A 25,576-nucleotide genomic window follows, 5' to 3' on the forward strand; every position below is an offset into this window, starting at 1 on the left:
AGTTCGAGGCCAGCCTGGTCTACAGAGTGAGTTCCAGGACAGCCAGGGCTACACAGAAAAACCCTGTCTCAAAAAACAAAAAACAAAAAAAATTACTTTAAACCAGGCAATGGTGGCATGGAAGCACCCAGCACTTGGGAGGCAAAGGCAAGCAGATCTCTGAATTCAAGGCCAGCATGGTCTACAGAGTAATTTCCAATTTCAAGGACAGCCAGGGCTACAAAGAGACCCTGTCTCAAAAACAGGGAAAAAACAAACAAACAAGCTTTTTTTTAAAAGACTTATTTTATGTATATTATACACCATCACTGTCTTCAGACATACCAGAAGTCATCAGATCCCATTAAGGACGGTTGTGAACCACCATGTGGTTGCTGGGAACTGAACTCAGAACCTCTGAAAGAGCAGTCTTAACCACTAAGCCATCTCTCCAGTCCCCAGTTCTTCTCCACACACTCCATGTAGTGAATATACTAGTCTGCATGTAATTTACAATCAGTGGTGCCCCCGCTGCCAGTGTTTTCCTGGCTCCTTACCCTGGACATTACACATGCTTTCTTGCTGCCCTCAATGTAAGTTACAGGTTAACAAGTTTCCACAGTAATTCAAGGTCCCCAGTCATCACTCATCTCCTTTTTGTTGAAGATCTCATCATGTGTTCAAGGCTAGCCTGGAACTTCTCATCTTCCTACCTTACCTCTTAAGTGCTGAGACCCTAAGCACATGTCTCAATACCCAGGCTTGTCTGTCTTTCCTTTTTGTTCTGGGGTTTGAATCCAGGGCTTCCTTGCTTCTACATCACCCCAGACCCTTATCAGCACACTTGTGTTTTTTGGATTGGCTTGTTTATGTTCTTATTTTTTTGAGACAAGGTTTCACTATGTTGCCATGGTTGACCTGGAACTCACTATGTAAACCAGACTGTCCTCAAATTTAGAGACCCTTCTGCCTCTACTTTCAGAGTACTGGAATCAAAGGTATTCACCGCCACACCTGACAAAATGTAGTGTGTGTGTGTGTGTGTGTGTGTGTGTGTGTGTGTGTGTGTGTGTGTTTAAGGGCTGAAGAGATTATTCAACAGCTAAAAGCACTAGCTGTTCTTCCAGAAGATCCTGGTTTGGTTCCTAGCATGGTAGCTAATCTTTAGCTCCTGTTTCAGGAGATCCAACGCCCTCTTCTGGCCTCCTTGGGCACTACATAAATATGGATCACAGACAAACATGTTAACAAAATATTCACACAAGTAATAATAGTAAGTAATAATAACAAGTAAGTAATAGGGGCTGGAGAGACGGCTCAGGGGCTAAATACACTGTCTGGTCCTCTAGAGGTCCAGAGTTCAATTCCCAGCAACCACATGGTGGCTCACAACCATCTGTAATGGGATCTGATGACTTTTTCTGGTGTATCTGAAGACAACCACAGTGTACTCATATAAGTAAAATAAATAAATCTTAAAAAAAAAAAGTAATAGAAATTTAAAAGGACCTATAGACAGGCAGTAGTGGTGCACACCTTTAATCCCAGCACTTGGGAGGCGGAGGCTACATAGAGAAAATCTGTCTCAAAAATAACAAACAAACAAAAACAAGAGGAAAACAAAACCAAAAATGAAATCTGAAGAGCTATAAAAATGGCCCAGCACTTAAGAGCATATTGAGAAGCTGACAAGTACCTCCCTCTGGTGCCTGTGGACATCTAAGCATACATGGCACAGGAAGACGTATAACTAAAAATAAACAACTCTGGATAAAACATGGCTTCAAAGACTATCTCCCCCTCACCCCTCAAAAAAGTTGTTTGTTTTTGGTTGTTTTGTTTTTAAGCATGTCAGAAATGAGTTCAGGGCGAGCTTGGGTTACCTAGGAGGGCCTTGTTTCAACCATCAATCATCATTTAGGAAAAAAGAAGAAGCGGGACTGGGATACAGCTCAGCTGATAAAAATGCTTGCCAACGGCAGAAAGCCCTGGTAGCCTAAGACAACTTTGAACTTCTCATCCTCCAGCCTGCAATATGTGAATCACCACGGTTGGTTTATATGGCGCTTGAAAATGAAACCACGGTTTCTTGCAAGGGGGACAAGCACAAACCATCATTTTATAATAAGCTATCAAAACCTACTTTTTACTTTCTTGTATTAATTGTATCTTTAAGGGTTGGAGATCAAGTTCAATTGTTAGAGTTGTTATCCAGCAGGCTCTGGCCCTTTAGTTCAGTTCTCAGCACCCAGTAACACTGTGTTTGTTGGGGCTGGAGAGATGGCTCAACGGCTAAGACTGCTCTTCCAGAGGTCCTGAGTTCAATTCCCAGCAACCACATGGTGGCTCACAACCACCTGTAATGAGATCTGATGCCCTCTTCTGTTGTGTCTGAAGAAAGTGACAGTGTACTCACATACATAAAACAAATCTTAAAAAACAAAAAGAAAACTGGGTTTGTTGGTGTATACCTGTAATCCCAGCCCTTGGTTAAATGGAGACAAGAGGATCAAAAGTCTCAGGGCATTCAAGACTATACCAAGTTTAATGACAGCCTGGGATACACAAGGCTCTGTGTGGTGGATGGCAGGCAGTATGGTATGGTTCAATGAGTACAAATACTTGCTGCACCAGCCTGATGTCCTAAAATTCAATCCCCGAGACCCAATGGAGAGAACTGACCTTTACACACGTGCTATGGCACACGTGTGCACACAAACATATCCACATATGCGACTGGAGGGATGCCACAGTGGTTACAGAAAGCGCTCTTCCTCGGCTCAATTCCCAGCACGTACATTTTGGTTCACGACTGTCTGTCACTTCAGTTTCAGGGAATCTGATGTCAGGGACCAGGGGTGTTTGTAGTGCAGACATGGACGTAAAGCATGCATATATATAAAATAAGTTCTTAGGAAAATCTAAAAATATATACAAATACCCACATACACACGAAACAAATAAACTGTTAAAAGGGGGAGGGTAGTAATTTTCCTTTTGCTGTGCACTCCTTTCACCTTACATCACAGCTGACTGGAGCACAAACCAACCTTTCAGGCAGTGAAGAGCCAGAAATAGATATTAAACACTTCTCTAAGAAAACATTCACTTCTCGCTGAAAGTACAGTGACTTCACACTCGTCAACCCTCTGGTCAGCTGGAGAGCCCCTGCCCTGCCCTGCCCTGCCCCTGCGCCCCCCCCCCCCCTCTGCTTCTCACACTTACTCTCACGTCAGAATTTATTATACTAGACTCATCTTCCAAATGTTCCTCCGTGAGTTTAAGAGTTTAACATTGTTCAGCACACATCTCTTCTGAAAGCCTTCCACGCTTCCTGGCCTGCTCCGTTGCATTACTCAATGTTACTCTGCCAGAGTCTTAGCTCATTTCCTCCCTCTCTTGTCCTGTCATGGTGGTTGGTGCACATCAATACTGCCTCTTGCTTTCCATCCTCAAACCTTTCCTTCTCCTTGGTCGGCACTTTACAGGAGAGTACGCGCACAGACGCGCTCCCACCACAGATGAAGAAGTGCTGAGTTCCCCAGAGTTAGGAACAAAGTAATGCTCAAGCAAGCCTCAGCCCCTCCGTAACCACGTGACCTTCCCCGAGAGGTAATAAGTATTTCATTTTCAGCACTGACTCTACTTTGGAATGCTTGCTTACCTTGTCCCACGTTGAGGGCTTGTCTTGCAGGTTCACCGTAGGATGTCTACTGCCAGGGCTTCTGCTCAGCCCTTGCATTAGTTCTCCCAGTGAATCATTTACTCCACTTCAACAATCCTCCGGCAGTCAGTGTTTCCCCTCACATTTCAACTCTGAAAGCAGGAGCTATCTCACGACTGCTGCATGCTGATCTGAGAAGCAGCGCCCTCTCTCAGTGGTGGACAACTGTGACCTGGGCTGTGGGTGCGGTTCTGTGGCACAGCACAGAATTTGAGATTAATATGTGAAAAGCCCTGAGGTCAGGGTTCAGCACCACACAAAGAGTGACCTGAGGACCTTCCTAGCATTCGGGAGGCAGAAGCAAGCTTAGTCTACAAGGGGAGTTTCAAACCAGTTGGGATTACATACTAAAACCCTATCTCAAAAAAAAAAAAAAAAAAAAAAAAAAGGTGACCATTGTCCTTTAAGTACTCTTGACTACTCATGTGCTCGACTGCCAATGTATCCCTCTATAATCTATACCTTGTGGGGGCTGGTGGGGAGATAGCCTGTGTAGCCCTGACTGTCCTGGAACTCACTCTGTAGACCAGACTAGCCTCAATCTCACAGAGACCACTGCCTCTGCCTCCCAGATGCTGGGATTAATTAAAGGTTTGACACCCTGCCTAGCCACTATTGCTTTTTGTAAAAATAAGTTTTACAACCCTGACACCACAAAATTGATTATATGATATTATATTCTATTATAAATTCTTCAACAACTGTTTCCATGCATAGGTGTTTTGGCTGCGCGTATGTCTGTGCACCATATGCATGCCTGATGCCTGTGGAGACCAGAAGAAGGCACCGGATCTGCTGGAACTGGAGTTACTGACAGTTGTGAGCCATCATATGGGTGCTGAAAACTGAACCCAGGTCCTCTAAATAGAAGACAGTGCTCTTAAGCATCTCTCCAGCCCTTGTTTTGTTGAGAGAGGTTCGTAATATCTAGTCCAAGTAGGCTTCAAACTCAAGACACTCCTGCTTCAGAACCAGTGCTGGAATTACAGGTGAGCAACACCATTCTTTCTTTTAAAGATTTGGGTTTTTATGTGTATATATATGTCATGTATGTGATTGCTGAAGGAGACCAGAAGAGGGTGTCAGATCCCTTAGAGCTAGAGTCAGTCAGTTGTGAGTCACCTCCTGTGGATACTGGGAACCAAACTTGGGTCCTTTGGTAGTCTTTTTTTTTTTTTTTTTTTGGAGACAGGGTTTTTCTGTGTAGCCCTGGCTGTCCTAGAACTCACTCTGTAGACCAGGCTGGCCTTGAACTCAGAGATTTACTTACCTTTGCCTCCTGAGTGCTGGGATTAAAGTTGTTTGCCATCACCACCCAGCTCTTTGGTGCTCTAAACAACTGAGCCGCCTTTCAGGGCAGATCTTTGAGTTTGAGGCCAGCCTGAGCTACAGAGCAAGTTCCAGGACAGCCAGGGCTACAGAGATATCCTATCTTATAGAACAAAGAACAAACAAAAATAAAACAACAACAACCTGCAGAGCTCTGAACCCACTGTTAGTTATGATTCACAATTGTTTATCATTTTCATTTACCAGACATTAATGAGCAATTACTGTGCCAACTGTATGAACACCAGAAGCAGACTCTGCCATTCGGGACACGCTTCTGTACCACTGGTCCATCTTTAATGCTTTTTTTCCCCTTTCTCTCATTCTAGCTCTATAATCCAGACTGACCTGGATCTCTCACTATGTAGTCCAGGCTGTTTTCAAACTCAGTTATCCTCCTGCCTCAACCTCCAGAGTGTGAGGATTTTAGATGTAAATTACTGTACCCCATGCCTCATTCCCACCCCCTCATCCCACCCCACCCCACCCTTTTTTTTTTTTTTTTTTTTTTTTTGAGATAGAACTTCCAGCTTCCTATGTAGCTGTGCCTTGAACTTCTGACTCTCCTGTCTCCATCTCCCATGTACTGACATTTCAGGCACATACACCCAAGCCCAGCACTCTCAGTGTTGGAGATGGAACCCAGGCTTCATGCATGCAAGCATTCTACCAACTCAAGTACATTACCATCCTAACTTATCATTCTACTTTGTATTTATTGTTGTTGCTATTTTTGTTTTATTGCAGTCTTCCTCCAGAACTAAAGCTCCAACCTGGGGCTTCCGTATGCAAAAAAAAAGTGTATACTCTACCACTGACCTAAACCTCCAACCCCTGGTTTGGTTTTTCTTTTTAACATCTTCCCACATTGTTCCCGTTTAAAGTTAACAGCAGTATTTCAGAAAACAAAACCAAAAAGAAATCATTTCTGCCTCACTTCCATTATTAGCTACTTGCTGTAAACTATCACAGGAGAGTTTTCTTTCCGTTTATTGTGCCCTTTTGTGTTGGGGAGGGAGGCCTCCAGCTGGAGGTTAGTGTGAAGGTCAGAGGACAACTTCCAGAAGGATCTCTCCTTCTACCATGCAGATTCCCAAGATCAAACCTAGAGGGTTGGGCTTGGTGGCCAGAGCCTTACCTGATAAGCCATCTCCCAGTTGTGAAATGGCTTACAAGATCAAAAGATCAAAAGGACTCTCAGGAAACAAAGGCTGTTTTGCAGCAGTTATTTTCCTGATTATAAACACCTTAATCTTGTTTGTAAGTTTCCCCTGAGGCACATGATGCTTTTTTTTTTTTGAAGAAAAAAAAATACATTATCAGAATACAAAATAAATTGCTAAACCATACTCCCTTGCAGTGTCATGACCTGACCAGGTCATACATCTTCCATGGGGGAAAATTCATTATCAACATTAAAAACAGATGTCAAATTATTAAAAATAAGACGGCTAGGCAAGTTTGAACATTTTCTACCTCTATAGAAAGACCTATAATAGCAAGGAATGCCTTCATTAACGGTGCTGGAGATAGAGTCCAAAGACCCATGTGTGCTAACCAAGTAAGTGAGTTTGCTAAGCTAAGTAAGCGCTCTACACTGAACTGCAATCCCATCCCACTCCTCCCTCACTACCCCCCTCATTCCTTTTTTCTGTCCTTTATTTACTTTATGTATATGGTGCTCTGTTACCTCCATGCCAGAAGAGATCATCAGAAATTATTGCCAGTCAGTGGTGGTGCATGCCATTAATCCCAGCACTTGAGAGGCAGAGGAAGGTGGATTTCTGAGTTCCAGGCCAGCCTGGACTACAAAGTGAGTTCCAGGACAGCCAGGGCTACACAGAAAAACCCTGTCTCGAAAATCAAAAAAAAAAAAAAAAAAAAAAAAAAAATGACGTTCTAGCAGATAGGTAAGTTAAAGACAGCAAGGGCTCACTTCCCCCATGCCTCTAAAACAATTCATTCCTCTTATCTATGGATCTCCGGGGATCTAGTACAGCCACTCCCCACCTTCATTCAGCTAAAAGAAATCACTCCCCAATTTTCAAAAGGACTCACTGTTTCAAGCTCTCGTTCCTCAGAGCCAGCAGGGCTAAAGTATCTGCCTTTCTGTGCACTTGAAAGGCATCTGCACTTATCTTTAGAAAGCTGTGTCTAGAAAAGCACTTTCCCTCCGTGGCAGCGCACAGTTTAACTCTGTCCTTCACTTTATCCACCCTCAGCAACAAAGCCCCGGGAGCGCTCCTCCAGCCTCTCACAGAACCAGCCATCTCCCAGACCCTTACACAACTACCTACTTGTCCTTCTCACTTCACAGAAGAGATTTTTGGCAGGAGACTATAAACAACGAAGAAAAAGAGTTGAAAAGCTGTGGCTGTACACCACTCCAAAACAGAGAACGCCTGGGTTAACCAGACTCTTGCAAAGGAAGCTTTTAAAATTAAAAAGTATCAGAGGCTGGCAGGCAATCTTCTATTATTATCAATCCCCTTTGCTTTCTTTGCAGGGCATTAAATAAACTTGTTCTTTTTCCTACAAAATAAAGAAGGCAGATCGGCTAGAGCTGGAGTTACCGATGATGGTGAACCGTCATGAAAGTGCTAAAAATGGAACCGAGGCCCTCTTTAAAAGCAGCAAGTGCTCTAAACCACTGAGCTATCGCTCTAGGCTCCAAATAAACAAATTTTTAAAAATATAAATAAGAGAAGTCAGGGTTCAGGACGGCCTACACAGAGAAACCCTGTCTTAAAAAAGAAGAAGGAGGAGGAGGAGGAGAAGAAGAGAAAGAAGCAGCAGCAGCAGCAGCAGCAGCAGCAGCAGCAGAAGAAGAAGAAGAAGAAGAAGAAGAAGAAGAAGAAGAAGAAGAAGAAGAAGAAGCAGAAGCAGAAGAAGAAGCAGAAGAAGAAGAAGAGGCAGCAGCAGCAGCAGCTGCAGACTGGGTAGGGAGGAGGTATGGGATGGGGAACCATCAGAGGATGGATCAGGAGGGGGATAAAATCTGGAGTGTAAAAAATGGACTAAATAATAATAATGATAATGATAATAATAAAAGCCTATTCTGGGCTTGATGATGGAAAACTGTAATCCCAGCTACTTTTAGGAGGCTGTGGCAGGGGTACTAAAATTCAAGGGCAGCCTAGGTAATGTAGTAGCACTGTCTCAATTAAAACAAAACAAAACAAAACAAAACAAAACAAAACAAAACAAAAGGGGCTGGTGATAGGGCACTTGCTTAGCACACTCAAAACCCAGGCTCAGGTTCCAGCATCAAGTAGAGGCTGGGGAGATAAATGGCTCAGTAATAAACTGCTTGGCACACAAGCATTAACAGACGACCCCTCCCGAATCTCAACCAGGTACGCCTATAACCCCAGCTACTGGGGAAACAGAGGCAAGACTGTTAATCCAAACTCAACTAGTGCTTGAATTCAAGACCAGCATAATCTAGTTAGTGAAACTCAGTCTCAAAATAAAAAGCAAAAGGAAGGCTGAGAACATAGCTCAGTGCTTCAGGCTGTATTTGCTTCCTCTTGGGTCAGAAGCTGCATACCATGTAAAAAGGCACAGGGGTAGGGTACTTTTCCTATTCGATCTGACAGAGAATTTGTCACACCACGGAAGAAAGTGCTATTTCTACAGATGATCTGCTGTACTTATGCAGGAAGCACATAATTTTTGTCTACTGAGGTTTTATAAATATGCTTTGTTTTGATGGAGAAATCAGTTACTCCACTAATAACCATAGAGTCTAAAATCCGATCGTATTGCTGGTACATACTAGCATCCGTATAGTACTTCCAATCTATAGGTTTCATAAGCTCTCTCAACCAATATACGAAGCTTACAAAAGCCCAGCATTTAATGCTGGATCTTCCAGAGAACCAGAAAGGTTAAGTGGGCCCTATCCAAGGTTATCGATCAGGTTTATCTGTGCTGGACTTGGTTCCAAACCTGGCTCCATGTCCTTAGCTCTTTAACCTAGATTCCTCCTGAATTTAAACAGAGCTTCCGACTCCCAAGCTTTATCCAGGGCACATCATAACTCCAGTGACCAGTCCTTCTCTGACTGGTTCAGAGTGGACTTCTTCAGCTCCAGCACGGCTTTTATTTTCCACCACCCTTCCCCCCAGCAACCATTCTCTGAAAGAAGCGGAAAGGGAGAGGCGACCCAAAGCTCCTGGGGGAAGGGATGATGACAAACCAGGCAGCGCGAGGCACTGGTCCTGCCGTGAGCGCCTTCACTCCACAAAACGCAACCCCTTCCCTCCGCCAAGCTGTCCAGCTCTGAGACTCATGACCTAATCATCCCATGCTCCAAATGCTCCCACCATCATCACCTCAAACTATCCCTCCCCCACGACCTCTGTCCCCGACAAGTAGAGGCCACCCCGCTAGTCAGGGTGTCCTTCCACCACTCCATATCTGCATTCCTTAGTGTCCACTACCCTTAAACCACCACTCACTGTCGGTGACTGGGCCCGGCCCTCATGGCTGCTCCGTTGTCGCCGGTCGCCGCCACTGCTGCTCCACGCCCCAGCCTCTCAATCACAGCCGCCGTCCGGACTGGCCGGGAGCTGCTTCTGCGCCTGCGCAGCCCGGATTGCCCGGGGCCCTCTCGGGCAGTCAGCGCCTGCGCACCTCGTTCCGGGGACGTCTTTATCATTGCCTGATGTCCTGCTTCTCTGGGTCTCAAGTGGGCATGGCCGCTCGCTGGCCTTGGATACTTAAGGTCTTAGGGAACGTGGCTTTTAGGCCTCTAGAATATCTTGCCTAAATTACTAAAGTCTTGAATTGAGATTTATCCCACCAGAATTCTGGATCCTGCCTGCACTTAAATACCAAATGTTTTAGGCATGGAGGAAATTGCAGACTCGTTCCTTACTGTACATCTCAGACTATGGAGTCAGATCTTTTTGCAAACCAATAAAGAAGACCTTTATCCCTGTGTAGTAGCACAATCTTGTACCCAACAGTACTTGAAATATTAATACAGACGATTATGAGCGACTGGACGGACATCGATCCTAGTAACCAAACTTCAGTCCTCTGCATCAGCAGCGAGTGCTCATAGTCGCTGAACATTTCTCCAGCCCCTATACAACTATATTTAATGGAACTCTGAAGTGTTTAGTAAACTAACACCCGGACGGAATGGAGCACTCCATGAATCTTTGCAGAGGCAGGAGGATTTCTGTGAGTCTGAGGCTCTCCTGATCTACAGATGAAGTTCTAGGTTATCCAGAGCTACATTTAAAAAAGAAATTGGGGTCTGGAGAGATGGCTCAGTGGTTAAGAGCACTGACTGCTCTTCCAGAGGTCCTGAGTTCAAATCCCAGCAACCACATAGTGGCTCACAACCATCTGTAGTGGGATCCAACACCCTCTTCTGGTGTGTCTGAAGACAGCTATAGTGTACTCATAAAATAAATAAATCAATCTTTAAAAAAAGAAAAAGAAAAAAGAAATTGGTGTTACTTCTTTCTGTCTTTTTTTTTTTTTTTCAGAGAAGTACCCAGGAACCCGAAGGGTTTTCATGAAATGCTTACAAAAGTATTATTATTATTGAGGTGATGATGACAACTTTGGCTAGATAAGACAGGATCTCACTAGTAGCCCAGACTGGTCTTGAATCCCATATGTAGTCCATGGTGGCCTTGAATTTGTGATCCTCCTGCCTCAGTCTCCTGAATAACAACATTACAGGCCTGAGCTATATTCCTGTCACAGGCTTCTGTCTTTTTAAAATGTAAGTCTGTTGCTACAAATTGTTGCTATGAACTAATTGGTATCTAATACAGTATGCACAGGTGCAAATTTAATGAGTGAGTTGCCTCCTAACTGGTCTGGGATAGAGGGACTCAAAGTTAATTAGGGTTGCTCACATAAGCCTGGAGGACTTGCTGATTACAGGAGTATGGTCAACTTACCAGTGGCTCCAGCACTGGACAAAATGTGTCTCGGTTTCTTTCTTTTTCTTTTCTTTTTTTTTTTTTTTTTTTTTTTTTCGAGACAGGGTTTCTCTGTGTAGCCCTGGCTGTCCTGGCACTCACTTTGTAGACCAGGCTGGCCTCGAACTCAGAAATCCGCCTGCCTCTGCCTCCCGAGTGCTGGGATTAAAGGCGTGCGCCACCACGCCCGGCCTTTCTTTTTCTTTTCATTTTTCTCTTTTCTTTTGTCTTTTGTCTTTAAAATGTCTTTCAGGGGCTGCAGAACTGGCTCAGTGTTTTAGAGCCCTTGTTACTATTCCTAGCACCTACACAGTGGTTCACAAACATCCAAAACTCCAGTTCCAGATGTCCACTTCTGACCGCCTCAAGCAAAGCACCAGGCACACATATGGAGCACATACATTACACACAGGCAAATCACTCATACACATAAAATAAAATAAATCTGAAAATATCTTCCACATAACTACAAGCAAACCTTCACTATTTTCTGCATTTTTTTTTTAATATTTGTTTTATATGTGTCAGGTTTCAATCCTAGGACAATTAGCTGAAGTGCCTATTTAACATATGAAAGCAGATGATGGCCTCCAGATTCTCCCTTTAATCACTCAGCTCCTACCTGTTACTGAACCCTCTTGGCTGGCATAGCCTGCCCTCCACCCTGAACTCTCCAGCCCAGGAGAGCTCTCTTTCTTTTTTTTTTTTTTTTTTTAATTAGGTATTTTCCTCATTTACATTTCCAATGCTATCCCAAAAGTCCCCCATACCCTCCCCCTCACCCCTCTACCCACCCACTCCCACTTTTTGACCCTGGCGTTCCCCTGTACTGGGGCATATAAAGTTTGCAAGTCCAATGGGCCTCTCTTTCCAGTGATGGCCAACTAGGCCATCTTTTGATACATATGCAGCTAGAGACAAGAGCTCCGGGGTTCTGGTTAGTTCATAATGTTGTTCCAACTATAGGGTTGCAGATCCCTTTAGCTCCTTGGGTACTTTCTCTAGCTCCTCCATTGGGGGCCCTGTGATCTATCCAATAGCTGACTGTGAGCATCCACTTATGTGTTTGCTAGGCCCGAGAGCCCTCTTTCTCTCTCTCTCTCTCCCTTCCTTCCTTTCTTTTTCTTTTTCCTTTTCTTTTTCTTTTTCTTTTTTCACTATGTATGGGCACTTTGTCTACATGTATATCTGTGTGTGCGCCATGTGAATGCCTGATGTGCTTGAGGACCAGAAGCCTATGAGCTAGCACCTGGCTTGAAAGATGTAGCACTATTTATTTATTCAAAGTGATGCATGTTTGTAATCTCTGCACTTTGAAAGCTGCCAGAAGGGCTGTCTCAAATTGAGATTGAAACCACCCTAAGAAAAATAGCAAGAACCAGGCCAACCAGAGCCACATAACAAAGTCCTGTTTAAAAAGAAAGAAAGAGTTCTGGAGAGATGGCTCAGTGGTTAAGAACACTGACTGCTCTTCTGGAGGTCCTGAGTTCAATTCCCAGCAACCACATGGTGGCTCACCAATCATCTGTCATGGGATCTGATGCCCTCTTCTGTTGTGTCTGAAGACAGTGACAGTGTTCTCACATATATAGAATAAATAAATTAAAGAAAGAAAGAAAGAAAGAAAGAAAGAAAGAAAATAGTTTGTGTTAAGTCCAAAATCATTGCACACTTGGCACCAAAAGAGAACTACACAGCCAAGGATGATTGAGAGTTAATGTGACATTACTTCCTGATGAGTGGATGGCTAAAAGGAAGTCCGAGCTGACCTTGACCTCTTGGTGCTACACCATCAATGTCTCCATCATCACCATCAACACCATCAACATCACCAGTGACTCCATCCACTGGGTCCTTGCCACATATGCTTCCTGGGAAGGCCTGTTAGGACCTACATGATGAACAGTACCTCTTCCCACGCTTAAAACATTCTGTGTCTCCTACGAGAAATCTATCCTTGTACTAAAGTCCTATATGATAGGGTTGCATGTAGATCCAGCTGGCTTCCATATGTATGCCAGGGCAAACTTGGAACTTCTAATCTTCCCACTTTCCTTTCATTAGTGCTGAGAATAAGGTGTGCCCCACCTCACCTTGGTTATTGGTGCTAAGGTTTGACCACAAAACTTCATGCATGCTAGGCAAGCACTTCCAATGAGCTCATGTCCCCCTCCCCGCTTTTCAAGATGGAGTAGCTCTAGCTGATCTAGACCTCACTCTGTTGAACAGGCTGGTTTTGAAATTACAGTGATCTTCCTGTCTATGCCTCTCAAGGACTAGATTATAGCACACTCAGACCCCATTTGAATTGCTGCTGTTGTTGTTGAGGAAAGGGTCTCATTGTGTAGCCTTGACTAGCCAGGAAATGACCACGTAGACCAAGGATGCCTTGACCTCACAATGTAGACCAGTTCTGCCTTCCAAGTGCTAGGACTAAAGGTGTGAACCACCATGACCAGCTTGAATTTCTTATTTTAAAAAATATTGTATAGGGGTTTGCAACCCCATAGGAGGAACAACAATATGAACTAACCTGTAACCCCAGAGCTCCCTGGGACTAAACCACCAATCAGAGAAAACACATGGAGGGACTCATGGCTCTAGCTGCATATGTAGCAGAGGATGGCCTAGTCGGTCATCAACGGGAGAATAGGCTCTTGGTTCTGTGAAGGTTCTATGCCCCAGTATAGTAGAATGCCAGGGCCAGGAAGTGGGAGTGGGTGGGTTGGGGATCAGGGGAAGGGGGGAGATGATAGGGGATTTTCGGAGGGGAAACTAGGAAAAGAAATAACATTTGAAATGTAAATAAAAATATCTAATAGAAAAAATATTTTATTTGCAGACTGGAGAGAAAGCTCAGCCAGTAAGAGCACTTGGTGCTCTTCCAAACAACCTGGGTTTTGTTGCCAGGTCAATATGAACGGTTATGTCTAAAATGGCTTGAGTCAGGGCAGACCACTGGGCAGCACTTCCAGTACCTCCATATGAGCTCACTGTGGTTCAGGGTCATAGTCTTAGCTTCAAAATTCTGAGCTACAGCCCTGATCAATCAGTCTTAGGGTGTGTGTTCAATACACTATCCTATCTGACTGAGATTGGTGTTCGTGTTGTTTGTGAGGCAACTCCTGGACCCCAACAATTTGTGTGTGTGTGTGTGTGTATGTATGCCCCATAGAGGCCAGAACTGGGGATCAGATCTCCTAGGCACCTGTAAGCCTCTGGGTGTAGATGCTAGGAACCAAATGTTATTTCTCTCAAAGAGCAGCAAGTGCTATTTATTAGCTACTGAATCATCTCTCTCTATCCTATTGGATTTCTTTCTTTCTTTTTTAATATGTATGTATGTATTTACTTATATGCATATACTTTTTTTGTGGGGGTGGGGATGGAGATTGTTTGTTGAGACAGGATTTCTCTTTGTACCATTGACTGTCCTGGCTCTGTAGACCATGCTGGCCTCAAACTCAGAGATCCACCTGCCTTCATTGCTGGGGTTGAAGGTGTGTACTACCACTATCTGGCACCTTTGGCTTCCTTATCAATGACAGAATAATTTTCCCTATCAAGCATTTTATTCATGATATCCAGCCATAGTCATTTGGAGAATAACATTTATTCCAATCTCAGACCATGTAGCTTGGTTGTTCATTGGCCTCTTTTCTTTTTGTTTTTGTTTTTGTTTTTTTTTTTTAGTTTTTTGTTTTGTTTTGTATGTTTGTTTGTTTTTGCTTTTCAAAATAAGGTACCTGGAACTCACTCTATAATCCAGGCTGGCCTGGAACTCAGAGATCCACCTAGAGTATGCCATCATAGCCTGGATGGATTTTGTTTTTTAAACCAGGTCTAACTATGTAGTCCAATCTGGCCTTGAATTTTTAATCCTCTTGCTTCTGACTTCTGGAATCTGAGACCTTTGCCAACATATTCCACCGGATCATGTGGAGTTTTTTTTTTTTTTTTCACGTGGAGTTTAAATGAGGCTTCTTCCAGGCGTAGAGAATATAACCTAGAACCAAGTCATCAGTATTCCTAAGAGTGCTAAGTCAGAGCCCCACATAGCTAGGCCTTTACTCAGGAGGCAGAGGCAGGCTGCTCTCTAAAAGTCAAAGGGCGGGGGCTGGTGAGATGGCTCAGCGGTTAAGACCGCCAACTGCTCTTCCAAAGGTCCTGAGTTCAAATCCTAGAAACCACATGGTGGTTCACAACCACCCGTAAGGAAATCTGATGCTCTCTTCTGGAGTGTCTGAAGACAGCTACAGTGTACTTACATATAATAAATAAATAAATAAATAAATAAATATTAAAAAAAAAAAGTCAAAGGGCATCCTGGTATGTAGACTGAGTTCCAAGACAGTCAGGGCTACACAGAGAAATTCTGTCTTGAAAAACTGAAAACAAACGAACAAACAAACAAAATGCTGAGTCGGCAGAATCGTTTGTTCAAGGCTTCTCTGGGCTACATATTGAGTTCAAGGCCATTCTGGTTTATATAGGAAGACCCTATCTCTCGGAAAGCAAACAAACCACTCAGGAAGCTAAGACAATAGAATCACAGATTCAACACCACCCTGGCCTACAAAATGAGATCCTGTCTCAAAATAATGATAACACCACTAAGAAGAGTGGTGGGTGTTTACTGTGAAGCTAGACATAGTGGCACTCGACTGGGAAGAAGAGGCAGGAGAATCACCATAAACTCAAGATCAGCTTGAGCTGTAGAGTTTTCAGGCCAGCCTGGTCTACAGAGTGAGACCCTGTCGCAGAACAAATACAGAGCACCTAATCTTCACCACACAGTAGATAGCACAGTAAGCACTACATACAGACTCAGTCTTTCTGGATTTCAGTGCAGGAGGGGACCCACAACAATAGCAGCCAGCATCTGGTCTAAAATGCATGAGTGGTCCTCCTACCTCTGCCTCCTGGGCGCTGGAATTGCAGGGATGCACCAGCACTCAGACAAGGTGCCAGTTCTCTTCATTATAATAACTCTGTGAAGGTCCTATCATTATCCTCCCCTATAGAGGAATAAAATAAAGTTAAGAGGTATTTCTTTTTTTTTTTTAAGATTTATTTATTTATTGTATGTAAGTACACTGTAGCTGTCCTCAGATACTCCAGAAGAGGGCATCAGATTTCGTTATGGATGGTTGTGAGCCACCATGTGGTTGCTGGGATTTGAACTCAGGACCTTCAGAAAAGCAGTTGGTGCTCTTAACCACTGAGCCATCTCGCCAGCCCAAGAGGTATTTCTTACTCAGGGTCATACAATAGAAAATGAAGCCTGAGGTGGAGGCAGAAACAGTCACATTACAAGGTCATAGTTACATAGCAAGTTCAAGGCCATTATAAGCTATTTCGATCCTGTCTCTAAATAAATAGCAATAAACAAGCTAAAAATCAAGCCTTTCTGGCTTTATTCATTTTTTTTTACATTTTTTTAATTCACTTTACATCCTGATCTCACCCTTCCTCTCTCTTCTCTTCCCAGTCCCAACCTTATAAATCCCGCTCCCCGACTGCTCCCTCTTCTTCTCCTCAGAGAAGGGGATCTCCCCGTGAGTACTATTCCACCCACATCCTCTTCCACTGAGGCCTAATCAGGAAGTCCAGTTAGGCAAGGGGATCCAATGGCAGGGAGCAAAGACCAAGACAGAGCCAGCTCTACTTGTTAGGGGAACCACATGAAGACTAAGCTGCACATTTGCTACAAATTGGGTGTGGGGGTGGGAGGGCCTGGAGAGGTGGCTTAGGAGTTAAGAGCACCGACTGCTCTTCCAGAGGTCCTGAGTTCAATTCCCAGCAACCACATGGTGGCTCACAACCATCTGTAATGGGATCTGATGCCCTCTTCTGGTGTGTCTGAAGACAGCTTCAGTGTACTCATATACATAAAATAAATATACTTTAAAAAAATGTGTAGGGGGTCTAGGTCCAGCCCCTGCACGCTCCTGGTTGGTAGTATAGTCCCCGTGAGCTCTCGTAGACCCAGATTAGTTGACCCTCCGTGCTCTGCCTGATGTTTGGCTGCAGATCTCTGCATCTGCCTCCATCCACTGCTGGATGAAGCCTCTCAGGAGACAATAACGCTAAGCTCCTGTCTGCAAGCAGAGCAGGGCATCATTAATAATGTCAGGGGGGCCGGGCGTGGTGGCGCACGCCTTTAATCCCAGCACTCGGGAGGCAGAGGCAGGCGGATTTCTGAGTTCGAGGCCAGCCTGGTCTACAGAGTGAGTTCCAGGACAGCTAGGGCTACACAGAGAAACCCTGTCTCTAAAAACCAAAAAAAAAAAAAAATAATAATGTCAGGGGGTGGCTCTCTCACGGGATGGATCCCATGTTAGGCCAGTCATTGGTTGGCTGTTCCCTCAATCTCTGCTCCATCTTCATCCCTTCAAATCTTGTGAGCAAGACAAATTTTGGATTGAAGGTTTTCTGAGTGGAAAGATTTCTGGCTTTATAATCAGTAGACAGGTCAACCAAAATATAAGGGACAAACATATTTAAACATTCTGTTTTTAATTTTGTTTTATTTTTATTTATGTACTTTTTTTTTAGAGACAGGGTTTTATGTATTGACTTTTAGAGACAGAGTTTCTCTGGGTAGACCTGGCTGTCCTGGAACTCATTTCATAGAACAGGATGGTCTTGAACTCAGATATTCACCTGCCGTTGCCTCCTGAGTCCTGGGATTAAAGGCATGTACCACTTCGCCCTGGCTTCAAACATTTACATTTTCTGAAGAAGAAGAAAAAAGTTCAATGCCTAAGAATGTAACTCGTTGGTAAACCGTTTACCTAGCCTTCATGAAGTCCTCTGTTCTGTTTCCAGCACCAAATAAAACAGACATGATAGTGTGTGACTGTATTTCCAGTACTTAGAAATAGAAGCTAGGGCCAGGCAGTGGTGATGCATGCCTTTAATCCCAGCACTTAAGAGACAGAAGCAGGCAGATTTCTGAGTTTGAGGCCAGCCTAGTCTACAGAGTGAGTTCCAGGACAGCCAGGGCTACACAGAGAAACCCTGTCTCGAAAACAAAACAAAACAAAACAAAACAAAACAAAACAAAAAACAGAAATAGAAGCTAGGGCTAGAGAGATGGCTGTCTCAGCCATTAAGAACAATGACTTGCTCTTCCAGAGGTCCTGAGGTCAATTTCCAGCAACCACATGGGTGGCTCACAACCATCTGTAATGGGATCTGATGCCCTCTTCTGGTGTCTCTGAAGACAGCTGTGGTGTACTCATAAATAGAGCAAATCTTTTTTTTTTTTTTTTTTTTTTGGTTTTTACGAGACAGGGTTTCTCTGTATAGCCCTGGCTGTCCTGGAGCTCACTTTGTAGACCAGGCTGGCCTCGAACTCAGAAATCCGCCTGCCTCTGCCTCCCGAGTGCTGGGATTAAAGGCGTGCGCCACCACACCCAGCAAATAGAGCAAATCTTAAATTTTTTCTTTTTTTTCTCTTTTTTTTTTGGTTTTTCGAGACAGGGTTTCTCTGATAGCCCTGGCTGTCCTGGAACTCACTTTGTAGACCAGGCTGGCCTCAAACTCAGAAATCCACCTGCCTCTGCCTCCTGAGTGCTGGGATTAAAGGCATGAGCCACCACTGCCCAGCTTAAATTAAAAGAGAGAGAGAGAGAAGAGAAGAGAGAGAGAAAAAAAAGAACATAGAATATATATAGCTCAGTATATAGCTCAGTAAATGGGCATTTGTCTAGCATCTAGGAGGTTCTAGGTTCAAATCCATCCATCACTGTGAACAGAACACAGAATCCTTTGAGCTCAATCATACACCTATGAAGCTAGGCCCAGCACTCAGTAAAGACAGAAGGAGCTGGAATTGAAGTCAACCTCTACCTATTCAGCTATACATGAAATTATAAGCCAATATGGGGCATCATCTCAAATACATAAGCCAGTGTGACACCTGGAAGGTCATGGAGAAGGAAAACCAGACAAGGAAATGAGGGACAGAAGACACAGCCCAACTTTATTGGGGGAACACATAGGCAGACAGGAGGGTCTCTGTAAGAATCTGTGAGTTACCTCCCACTCACAAACCGAGGTAGTTCTGAGGCAGAAAGGGAGGGAGGGAGAAAGAGGTTTCCTCTCAGGCCTCAGTGAATTATTGGTAGGAGTGACCAGTGAGAAGGGTGTTTGTTGAGACAAAGAAGATCTCACCAGGAAGCCTTTGCTGACATAGAACGAGCTATGTAGACAAGGCTGGCCTTAAAACTCAGAGAGAGATCCACCTGCCTTGTATTAAAGGCATGTAGCACAATGCCTGGCTAGTGAGAAGTCAGTATTAGGTCATCAATAAATATCTCTCCGTGAGTTCCAGGACAACCAGGGCTACACAGAGAAACCCTGTCTCGAAAAAAAACCCAAATAAATAAATAAATAAATAAACAAACAAACAAATAAATATCTTTCCTATCCAGATGTGGTAACTTATGCCTTTAGTCTCAGGGGCAGGAAGAGAAACCCTGTCTCAAAAAAAAAAAAACACAAATAAATAACTAAAAATAAAGAATAGCAAGACAAGTTAATTTACTTCTAGAAACCAAATATTATAGTTCCTGGAGGTGCTATATGAAATGGTCTGTCTCTTGCAGGGGCATATGTCTCTAATTTCAACACTTAGGAACAGAGACAGGAGGATGTCCTCAGGTTAAAGGCTAGTACTGAGTGAGGTAACCCAGACCCAAAAGGACATGCATGGTATGTACTCACTTATAAGTGGATATTAGTCATAAAGTACGGGATACCCACACAATCCACAGAAGCAAAAAGGCTAAATAACAAGGAGGGCTCAAGCAAGGATGCTTGAATCTCACTCAGAAGGGGAAATAAAGGACATCAGAGGTGGAGGGAAGAAGGGAACTGGGTGGGAGAGGGGATAGGAGGGAAAGGGTGGAGATCAGTTGTGGGGAGTGGGGGGGGGGAGGGGGGAGAGTGAAAGGAAATCAGAGGCTGGTGAGGGTGGGGCCTGCAGGATGATCTCTGTTGGACTTGGGATGGGGGAGACTCCCGGGAGTCTGAGAGGAAGTCCAGCTGAGACTGCTAGCAGTTGGAGATAAGGAGGCTGAAGTGACCACCTCCTGTACCCAGGCAGGAATCCCAGTGGAGGGATAAGGACACCAACTCACCCACAAAACCTCTGACCCAAAATTTGTCCTGCCTATAAGAAAGAGGCTCAGCCGGGCGTGGTGGCGCACGCTTTTAATCCCAGCACTCGGGAGGCAGAGGCAGGTGGATTTCTGAGTTCGAGGCCAGCCTGGGCTACAGAGTGAGTTCCAGGACAGCCACGACTACACAGAGAAACCCTGTCTCGAAAAACAAAAAAAATAAAAAATAAAATAAAAAAGAAAGAGGCTCGGGGGCTGGTGAGATGGCTCAGTGGGTAAGAGCACCCGACTGCTCTTCCGAAGGTCAGGAGTTCAAATCCCAGCAACCACATGGTGGCTCACAACCATCCGTAACAAGATCTGACTCCCTCTTCTGGAGTGTCTGAAGACAGCCACAGTGTACTTACATATAATAAATAAATAAATCTTTAAAAAAAAAAAAAAAAGAAAGAAAGAGGCTCGCCCAGGAGCTGCCGAACATTGGCCAGAGCTCAGCGTCTTGGAGAAGAGTTGCAAGAAGGGTTGAGAGATTCGATAGGTATAGGGACTCCACAGGAAGACGAACAGAATCAACTAACCTGGACCCTTGGGTGCTCCCAGAGACTGACCCACCAACCAAAGAGCGTACTTGGGCTGAACCTGACTCCCTGCACCCCCTGCAACATATGTAGCAGATGTGCAGCTTGTTTTTTTTTGTTTTTTTTTTTTTTGGTTTTTCGAGACAGGGTTCCTCTGTGTAGCCCTGGCTGTCCTGGCACTCACTTTGTAGACCAGGCTGGCCTCGAACTCAGAAATCCGCCTGCCTCTGCCTCCCGAGTGCTGGGATTAAAGGCGTGTGCCACCACGCCCGGCTCTGGATGTGCAGTTTGTTTTTCAATTGGGTTCCCCTAACAACTGGAGAAAGGACTATCCATGACTCTGTTGCCTCCCTGTGGATCTTGTTCCCCTGACTGGGCTGTCTTGTCTGGGCTCAGTGAGACAGGATTGCTCAGTCCTGAAGTGACAGGGTAGGTTGGTACTCATGGGGGAGGGGGGATAGGAAGGGGCTGTTTACGGGGGTGGGGGGGGGATTGGGCAGAGAGGGGCTGCAATTGGAATATAAAGTGAACAAATAAATAATAGATAAATAAATAAATAAACAAGGGGAAAAGTGAGTCCCAGGTCAGTCTATGAAAACAGAAAAAAGCTGGAGAGAGAAAAGGAAAAGAAAAAAAAATATTTGGAGATGTAACTCAGTGGGAAAAATTTTCATTTACAAAACCTAACAAACAACAGGCTGAAAAAAAAATGGTTTAGTTCTTTTTTTTTTTTTTCTGGTTTTTGGTTTTTCTTTTTTTCTTTTTTTTTTGAGACAGGGTTTCTCTGTGTAGCCCTGGCTGTCCTGGAACTCACTCTGTAGACCAGGCTGGCCTCAAACTCAGAAATTCTCCTGCCTCTGCTTCCCAAGTGCTGGGATTAAAGGCCTGCGCCACCACACCCAGCTTGGTTTTTGGTTTTTCTTTTTTTTTAATTTTTAAAAATATTTATTCATTTATTTTTGGAAGGAAATGAATATACAGTTGTGTCTGTGTGGAGACGAGAAGATATCTTGCTGGAGTTTGTCTTATTTTCTATCATGTAGGTTTCAGGGATCAAGTTCAGGTGATCCGGGTTGGCTAAAAATTTAGCTATATCTAGGCTTGATTGGGTCTTTGAGTAAAAGATTCCTGAACTGTATTAATACTATTTTTTTAACTTTACAGTCTTTGAGAATTTCACACATGAGTATAGTATTCACACCATTTATATCTTTTTCTTGCCCCTCCTATTTCTCTTATGCTTCTTTTTTATTTATTTATTTATTATTATTTATTTTTTTAAAAAGATTTATTTATTTATTTATTATATGTAAGTACACTATAGCTGTCTTCAGACACTCCAGAAGAGGGCACCAGATATCGTTAAGGATGGTTGTGAGCCACCATGTGGTTGCTGGGATTTGAACTCTGGACCAATCCAGAGTTCAATCCAGAGTTTGAAGAGCAGTCGGGTGCTCTTACCCACTGAGCCATCTCACCAGCCCCCTATTTATTTATTATTAAATATGTATGAGTGTACACTATCAATTTTCTCAGACACACCAGAAGAGGGCATCAGATCCCATTACAGATGGTTGTGAGCCACCATGTGGTTGCTGGGATTTGAACTCAGGACCTCTGGAAGAGCAGTCAGTGCTCTTAACCTCTGAGCCATCTCTCCAGCCCCTTTTCTTTTTTTTTTTTTTTTTGGTTTTTCGAGACAGGGTTTCTCTGTGTAGCCCTGGCTGTCCTGGCACTCACTTTGTAGACCAGGCTGGCCTCGAACTCAGAAATCCGCCTGCCTCTGCCTCCCGAGTGCTGGGACTAAAGGCGTGCGCCACCACGCCCGGCTCCAGCCCCTTTTCTTTTTAAAGATTTATTTATTTATTTATTATATGTAAGTACACTGTAGCTGTCTTCAGACACTCCAGAAGAGGGCATCAGATCTCTTTACGGATGGTTTTGAGCCACCATGTGGTTGCTGGGATTTGAACTCAGGACCTTTGGAAGAGCAGTCAGTGTTCTTACCCGCTGAGCCATCTCACCGTCCCCCCTTTTTTTTTAATTAGGTATTTTCCTCATTTACATTTCCAGTGCTATCCCAAAAGTCCCCCATACCCTCCCCCCCACTCCCCTACCCACCCACTCCCACTTTTTGGCCCTGGCGTTCCCCTGTACTGGGGCATTTGGTTTTTCAAGACAGGGTTTCTCTGTATAGCCCTGGCTGTCCTGGAACTCACTCTGTAGACCAGACTGGCCTTGAACTCAGAAATCTGCCTGCCTCTGCCTCCCAAGTAAGATTTAGTTCTTTTTTTTTTTTTTTTTTTTTTTTGGTTTTTCGAGACAGGGTTTCTCTGTATAACCTTGGCTGTCCTGGAACTCACTTTGTAGACCAGGTTGGCCTCGAACTCAGAAATCCGCCTGCCTCTGCCTCCCGAGTGCTGGGATTAAAGGCGTGCGCCACCACGCCCGGCTCTAAGATTTAGTTCTTAATAGCACGTGTTCAGCTTACAACTCCTATAACCCTAGCTCCAGGAAACTGGACGCCTCTGGCCTCTGGATCCCTCCCTATACACATGAAGTACATGTGCTCATGATTATAAGTAAAACAAAACAAAACAAAAGGCCAGCTGAGCTTGGTGGCACACACCTTTAGTCCCAGCAATCAGGAGTCAGAGGCAGATGAGTGTCAGGCCGGCCAGGGCTGTATAGTGAGACCATGTCTGGAAAAAACAATAAACCAAAAAAAAGTATAAATCTTAAAAACCAAATACTTACTTTGACACTTTGACTCATTTCCCTTAAAATTTTGTCAGCCCTGGGATTCTTTTTTTTTTTTTTTTGGTTTTTTGAGACAGGGTTTCTCTGTATATCCCTGGAGCTCACTTTGTAGACCAGGCTGGCCTCGAACTCAGAAATCCACCTGCCTCTGCCTCCCGAGTGCTTGGATTAAAGGCGTGCGCCACCACGCCCGGCTGAGCCCTGGGATTCTTTTCCATCTGTTAACACAGAAGTCTTTGCTATGTAGTCTTTGGCTGACTTTGCAGTATGCAATTTGTCTACTTTTGAGTGTAGGGGACAGTCTCACTATGTAACCCTGATGGCCTGGCAATTGATATGTAGCTCTGGCTGTCCTCAAACTTGCAGAAATCTTCGCTTTGGTATCCAGATTTCTGGTATAGCCAGAAAATACTACCACATCCACTCACTCACCATTTTTGTTGTTGTTGCTTTCATTTTTTGAGATAAGATTTCTCTGTGTAGCCCTGGGTGGCCCAGAACTCACTCTGTAGACCAGGTTGGTCTTGAACTTGGCAATCTACCCACCTGCTTCTCCCTACAGAGTTCTGGTGCAGAGGGGTGGAGGTGGGGATGTTGAGTAAGAGGCCTGAAAGGACACAGGAAGTGCAAGGCCACAAAATATAAGATAGGTCAAGTTAAGTTCCTCTGGCTGCTATAGCATCCTGAGAGCTCCTAGGTGGCTGGAAAGCTTCACCATTTCTTGCTTCTCTCCTTCCTTCCTAGAGCCTCTTGCATGCTAGGCAAGGACTCTACCAACTGAGTTACATCCCCAGTCCCCTATTTTAAAACATTTCTTCTCTCTGTCTCTGTGTCTGTCTGTCTGTCTGTCTCTGTGTGTGTGTGTGTGTCTGTCTGTCTGTCTGTCTCTCTCTCTCTGTGTCTTGATAGTAGGTTCTAGGGTTGGCATTCAGGTCACCAAGCCTGAACAGCAACTGTTCTCACCAGTTTACCCATGTCCCCCACCATTTTAAAATTTTGTTTTATTTATTCACAAACATGGTCTCCCCATGTATCCCTGGCTTGCCTAGAATTGACTAGGTAGACCAAGCTGACTTCCAACTTGCAGAGATCATCCTTCTTCTGCCCACCAAGTGCTGGGATTAAGACAACATCTAATCTTCCAGGCCTCTCAACCCACCCTTACCTGTTTTTTAAGACAAGTATTCATCCCAGGCTGGCCCTGAATATCCTCATCCTTTGGCCTCCACCTCCTAAATGTTGGGGTTACAGGAATGCTCCATCACATACAGCTACCTGCTTTTTTTTTCTGTTCATTTTCCTTCAGTAAGATTTAATCTCAGAGCCGGGCGTGGTGGCGCATGCCTTTAATCCCAGCACTCGGGAGGCAGAGGCAGGCGGATTTCTGAGTTCGAGGCCATCCTGGTCTACAAAATGAGTTCCAGGACAGCCAGGGCTATACAGAGAAACCCTGTCTCGACAAAAAAAAACAAAACAAACAAAAAACAAAACAAACAAACAAAAAAAGATATAATCTCAGAGAATAGATAGGAGCTGATATTTAGAGAGGTAAACACAGTCTGCTACTCAACAGGAATGTTTACCACAGAACCACCCTTTAACTGAGGCCTAGACACCAAAAAGGTGCAGACTTCAACAAAGCAACCTGTGCTGACTAGTTTTATGTTAACTTGATACAAGCTGGTGTCATCTCAGAGGAGGGAACCTCGATTGAGAAATTGCCTCCATAAGACTGGGCTGTAGGCATTTTCTTAATTAGCTGTTGATATGGGAGGCATTGTGAGTGGTGCCACCCCTGGGCTGGTGTTCCTAGAAGCTATAAGAAAGCAGACTGAACAAACCATGAGGAGTAAGCCAGTAAGCAGCATCCCCCTCCACGGCCTCTGCATCTACTCCCTGTCTCCAGGTTTCTGCTTGGTTTGAGCTCCTTCCTTGGCTCCCCTCAGTGGATTGTGAGTCTAGACATATAAGCCAAATAAAACCCTTTCTTCCCCAAGTAGCTTTTGGTTATGGTGTTTCATCACAGCTATAGTAACCCTAAGACTGCCACGCCCAGCTAAGACACAGCTAAAGAGGAAATAAGAAAGGATCCTGCAGGGTCGAGGCTAGAAAGCATTTTAAAAAGAAAAA

General features: G+C 44.3%; 1 protein-coding gene across 2 annotated transcripts in view; it reads right to left on the minus strand.

Moving 5' to 3' along the window:
* Positions 1–9,603, minus strand: part of Fam222b (family with sequence similarity 222 member B) — a 63,378-nt gene extending 53,775 nt beyond the window's left edge. For both annotated transcript variants that reach the window (XM_021177366.3, XM_021177364.2), the window contains exon 1: positions 9,496–9,603. The gene's annotated coding sequence lies outside the window, so the exon portion shown is untranslated. The remainder of the gene's footprint in view (positions 1–9,495) is intronic.
* Positions 9,604–25,576: the final 15,973 nt, after the last annotated feature.

The sequence above is a fragment of the Mus caroli genome, unplaced genomic scaffold, assembly GCF_978045245.1.
Source record: "Mus caroli unplaced genomic scaffold, Mus_caroli_1 scaffold_13, whole genome shotgun sequence".
Lineage (NCBI taxonomy): Eukaryota > Metazoa > Chordata > Mammalia > Rodentia > Muridae > Mus > Mus caroli.